The following is a 6,324-nucleotide window of genomic DNA, read 5'->3' as shown; positions in this document are numbered from 1 at the left end:
CTAGCCCGGGCCTGCAGTCTATCCAGTCCACCCTGGGTGTCTTGGCCTACAACACAAAGCAGGACTTGCCTCAACCCAATCCCAATCCCATCAAACATGTGCACATAATATCATACGCTAGCATGCAATAACAGATAGTCATACAAATCTACCAGATCACTAACATGGCAACCATCCTATGACCAGGATACCGATCTAACTGATCAATAACATAACAACCATCCTATAACCAGGATACCGATCTAACCGATCTCTAAAATAGCAACCATCCTATAACCAGGATATCAATCTAACAGATTACTAACATAGCAACCATCCTAAAACCACAATGAAATCTAACATATCAATAACATAGCAACCATCCTAAAACTAGGATGCAAATCATAAAGAGCCAGCTTGGTGCCATAGACCCTGTTGATATAGTGAGGAGAACTCACCTCTCAAGTAGCTCGAATCGATAAAGTCAACTCAACAAAATGCGCAATTCCAAATCCAACACCTACATCCACCGATGACTTACTTCCATAAATTCCCAAATTACCAAAATACCCCAGAGGTCAAACTGGTCAACCCTTGGTCCAAGTCAAAGTCAACGCTCCAAGTCAACAGTCCATGTTGACCAAACTAGTCGAGTGCCGCTAGCAACTCGTCAAGTTCCTTAAGAGTTCAGAAGGTCATAAAACCCTCACTGACTCGCCGAGTTTCCGACCAACTCGTCGAGTTTATGCGTGTCTAGAAGTCGGGGAAACCTTAAGTGACTCGTCGAGTCCTCTGCTGACTTGCCGAGTCCATACAGATACCAAACAACGGGAAAACCCTTCTGAACTTGTCGAGTCCCTCATCCGACTCGTCGAGTTCATAAAGTCCATTTCTTGTCCAAATGATTTTGAGCCATTCCAAAGCTCCAAATGGTAGATCTAGCCTCCTAGTGCCTAGTTATCACGTAAAGTTTGAAACTTTACGTGCATGCAAAGTTTGAAGAGTCAAAACCAAGATAAAGAAGAAGCTTATGCCAATGGAAGGGCCATTGCTTGACAAAGGCTGAGACTTTATGACAATAAGGGGTTAAGGGGGTCTAGATCTGAAGTTGCAACCTCAGATCATGCCCTAAATCCGAAATACCACCACAATACCCTAAAAAGGGTTCTAAACCCATGAAGCAAGAGATCTATCTAATGGGGAGCCAAGGTAACAACTTGTTACCTTCAAAGTGATGCTGAGATGAAGTAGAACTCGGATCTACAACCTCTCTTTGCTCCAACTTCTTGCACTTCAAGCTCTTCCCACCACAATCCACCTTCCAAGCTTAATATCATACCAAAATCAAGTGTAAGCAGCGATTTAGGGTTTCTGGACTCACAAGTGGGTTGTAAGGGAGGCTAAGGGGGCAAGTGACCCTTAAATAGGATGCAAAACCCCGAGGATTAGGGTTTCTCATTCCATCTCCAACTCGTCGAGTCGGGGTCGAAGACTCGTCGAGTTGGTCACTTAAACCACATGGCCAAACGCGTCCCTACTCGAAGAGTCTAGGCACCAACTCGTCGAGTAGATCTTCTTAGATAGACATAAAACTGTAAAGTTATATACCTGGGAGTCGGGGTGTTACATTTTCTTTTGTTGGATCGATTCCGGAGGTGATGCGCGAGAGGGTGCCTAACAAGAATGTGATAGTGAATGAATACCAGAGATTATCTCAATCAGGTCCTCATCCTATGTCAGATGATTTACGAACGGAGATTGAGGAGGTAAACAAACCAAAAAGGGGAGAAAATCAAAAGGGCAAAGCTGGTCCTTCCGAAGTCGTCAAGACTCCGAAAAAGAAAGTCAAGAAGGCTGCTCGGAAACCAAGATCGCCATCCCCAGTGGTACAAGAACCTTTAGAATATAGGAGTCATATTGTGTTTCATGAAGGTGAAGCATTTCAGAACGAGGTGGAAGATACCACAGCTACTTCAGAACCACCAACTTCAAATCCAATTCCGAAGGTATCTACTCTGCCTACCTCATCTACACCTAATTTTGATTTCTTTCACAAGCCCACTCCTGTACCTTCTCCAACCACCACTTCATCTCCAATAACTACCACTATTCCAATCACCATTGCTCCACTACCAAAAAAAATTATGGGTGTTTCTCAACCACATATTTCTGTTCCCCTCTCCACTCCATTCTATATAGATTCAACAGCTGCAACAACTTCCACAGTTAGTACTCCGATGTCAACTGTCAACGTATCTGATACGGGGGCACATGTCGATTTCAGTGTTAATATGAGTCTAAGTGCATCAACAGCTTCATCATTGAGAGAAGATGACCCAGATCTTATGTTTGGGGATGATCAAGATGCTTTTCAGAATTTCGTTTTTAGCCCATTCACCATCCATCAAGCAAGTGATGATGAGGACGCTCCTATGAAGAAAGGTCAGTTTAAGCAGCTCAACGAAAAGTTGGATTCGCTTTTGCAGTCTTCTAATTCTTCTTCTAACTATGAGTTTATGCTAAAGTCTCATCGACCAATGGTTGAGATGCTCACAAAAAGCAATCTAGGCATTAGAGAAGACCATTTCTAAAACGACCGAGAAAGTTCAAAAACTACATGCTGAAGTCATAAAGTTTATGCCTGATTTTTGAAGCTCTGTTGATCAGAACACTGAAACAGCAAACAAAGTAATTACGAGTCTCGGCACAACTTTACAAGTCGAAAGAGAAGCCCTTTCTCGGATTCATGGTGAACTCAAGAATGACAATGCCGAAATGAATGTTTCTATTGTTTCCGTGATTGAGCAGCTTCAGAAAGCTCTTACTACTGAAAATGCAATAATGGATAAACTGGCTCAGAAGACTGAAAAAGCCAAGGTTCTATATGTCAAGCTGGATTTCACAACCAAGCGTCTGGATCACTTGGAATCAGAGAAGGCAGTATTCTGAAGCTGTATTTCCAACATAAATAAGTACTTGCAAAGCCTAATCGAAACTCGTGACTTAATGCTTACGGTTTCAGTCAGACAACATGTGACAACCAAATTTTTTTTACCTTGTAGATCCATCCAATCAACCAAAAGTCAGACTAAATTCCATTGCCTTTTAGCATTGTTAAGGTTCATTCTAATGAGTTCTAAGCCTTATACACTTAAGGATTGAGTGTTAGGAAGTATTGACTCAAGATCAGAAGGCTGCACCCGAACCAGAGAACCCAACATTTGAGTTCACGGCCGCAAATCTAGTTGACGGCCGTGAACTCTCTTCTGGCCGTGATCTCTTCCCCTATATATATAAGATCACTTCACTTTTCTTCATTTCTTTCCCCCTTGGCCGCAAACTCTCTCTAACTCTCTAAAGTATCATCCACCAAGAACTCTTATATCATCCCCAAAAAGGTTAGTAACACATCTATTCTTGTCTATGCTTGAAATCCCCTTTTTTTACACCTTAGATTCACCACTTTCATCACCATCTTCATGATCTTGAAGTGTTCACGGCCGTGAACCCTTCACAGGGTCGTGAACCCTTCATAAGTTCATGCATGGCCGTGAACCACTCATCAAGATGGGACGTGAACTCCATTGGGCCGTGAACCATGCATCCATTTGGGCCGTGAACACTTCACTTGGGCCGTAAACTCCCTTTGATCAATCACATGTGATTTTAACACTTCATTTCAAGTGTTTCCTAGTCCCTAAGGTAGTTTCCTTGCATGTTAGTTGTTTTAAACACTAATTACATGCCTATATATGCCATTATATGTCATTTAGGACTCGTTTGTGTCTCGGGAATTCATTCGTGGAACTTCTCATCCTTACGCGAACCTTCAAGTGAATCACCCACATAAGGTGAGTTCATACCCCTATAATCAATCTTTTAAATGTTTTAAATGCTTTTAGGGGGGGGGGGGGGGAATACAAGTTGAACACAATGAATATAGTGTAAATGTTTATCTGTGATAACCATCACATTAAAGGATTTCTTATGCTTTTATAAGTGATCAAATCATTTCAAAAACTCTTTTAAAGTTATGTTGCTTTATCGTTTATAAAACTATGTTTTTAAAGTACAATCATAACTCAGTAGATAATCGAGTCTTTTCTATAAATCAGAAACAGTTCAAGTAAACATGCTAGTAAACTATAATAGGTATAGTTTAGGAGTTCAAACATACTATAAAGAGAAACAGGGAGGAACATACTATAGAGAGAAACAGGGAGGAACATACTATACAAATACAAGAATACTATAACATTAATGTGAGCCATTATTTCACGGCTTGGCAATATACTTGCAAGGTCATGTTTTGTAACCAGAGTCTCCTGGAGGGAGAGCATGAGTTTGTGTATAGATCTATACGGGATTGACACCCACACCTTGCTGCTAGCTACAGTGGGACTTGCAAGTCTACGGGTGACAAATATCACATCAATTTCGGAGCCATTAGGTCGTCGTGTTAAACACGTTTCGTATCAGTATGGTTATAACCACATCACATTTTAACCTTAATTAACAAACTGGTTTTAAGGTAGTAAGTGCTTCAGTAATTACTTATACAATATTACCGAATACTTTCATTTTCCCATTACATTCATATTGTGATCTTCTCACATAAAAGGTAATGCAAACTATTTTCTAGTAAAGATAGACTTAACTTGGGAAAACTTACAACATTACAAAAGACAAATAGTATAGTCGAGTCTTAGTACATTCAATAAAAAAGGGCCTATAATGCTAACTTTATGATTCCTCGGTAGATACATCATGCATATATATTATTCGGGCCCGGTAGACAGTAGGATGTGTGCTTTCCGCTTCATTTCTTGTTCCTTGTTTGGTTGTGGGCTTATAGCCGATGCGCCCAGTCTACTATATATATATATATATATATATATATATATATATATATATATATATATATATATATATATATTCCGTATACACCAAGAAATCATAAGGAATACCAGGTATGGGTCAGGTCATAGTATACAAAATCAATAAACCGTTTTCAAGAAGACAAAATTGCAAGTTTGGTCCCTGTGGTTTGTCAAAAATTGGATGTTTGGTCCAAAATTTTTTAGGGTTGCACCGGTGGTCCAAAAGGTTTGATTTGTTGTGGAATTGGTCCAAAGGCTTAACAGCCGTTTGTGCCCTCCGTTTGTGTGAGGGTATTTCTGTCAATTCACACCCCTTCTTTTAATATCTTCTTAAATTTAACCCCCTAACGTCTACTCCCTTATTAATAGATCCAACGTGTGCTCCTCTTTTCCCCTAAATCGATATCTCCTCCTGCTAAAAATCGAAATCGTCTCTCATACACTCAAAATCAACAATGGTGAGATGTTTCTGTGGTCAAATGGCGATAATGCGAACAACTTGGACTGATAAGAACCCTGGGCGACGTTTTTGGGGATGCCCTAAAGAGGTTAGTGTTCATGTGGTTGGTTATGAAGATTTTGCACCGATCACTCAATTTCTTCTTATATTTTGCTAGGATTCGACATGTGGGTTTGTGGGATGGATCGACCCTCAAATGTGTGAACAATCAAAATCAATAATACCCAGGTTGTTGAGATCAATCAACAAGCTAAAGACTAAAGTTGGAAATTTGAAGGAACAAAATCAAATGTTCAAGTATGATATTGGAAAAATAAAGGAAGAAAAATCAAAACTAAAGTTGTACCTGCTATGTAGCTGGGTTTTTTTTGGGTTTGTCTTTTTTCTGATGAAGTAGTTTGTCCATGTATTAGGGGTATATTTTGTGGTAGATTTGGGAAGATTGCAATGTTTGTGAATGTACTCTTTTGGACATGCAAGTGAATGTAGTGTTTTGGTTAGTGGGTAATGAAGTAATTTGTTGCAAACATCCAAATATTTAGCTTCAACTAGACATAGCAGTGATGAGACAAACTGTTAATGCTTAACATAACCAATAGTAACATAAATATGCAAAAAAGTAAAGGACAATGATGCATAAACAAAAGAACATCAAAAATAAATAACCATTGTTTGCACATACATAATTCTTGTTACATGACCAAAAAAACATCATTCTAAACGGAGGGTAAAGTTGTCCAAATTATCAAACAACATAAAACAGACACCCAAAATAACATCACAATGGTTCCCAAAAGTAACAACACATTACACATTCTTAATCCAACAAGTCAACACATCAATTTCCTCTTTGCCCCTTACAGGTTCTTGCATTATGTCCCTTGTTTTTACACTTGCTACAAGTGACAGTAATGAACTTCCTTGTGAGTTTTTCACTGCCCCCTGGACCATGACCATCTATACCAGTAGCACCAGTTGTTTGACTTTGACTTTGATTTTCACTCT

This window comes from Lactuca virosa, chromosome 4, assembly GCF_052849685.1.
Source record: "Lactuca virosa cultivar CGN04683 chromosome 4, Lactuca_virosa_CGN04683_v6, whole genome shotgun sequence".
Taxonomy (NCBI): domain Eukaryota; kingdom Viridiplantae; phylum Streptophyta; class Magnoliopsida; order Asterales; family Asteraceae; genus Lactuca; species Lactuca virosa.
This window is presented reverse-complemented; position numbering follows the sequence as displayed.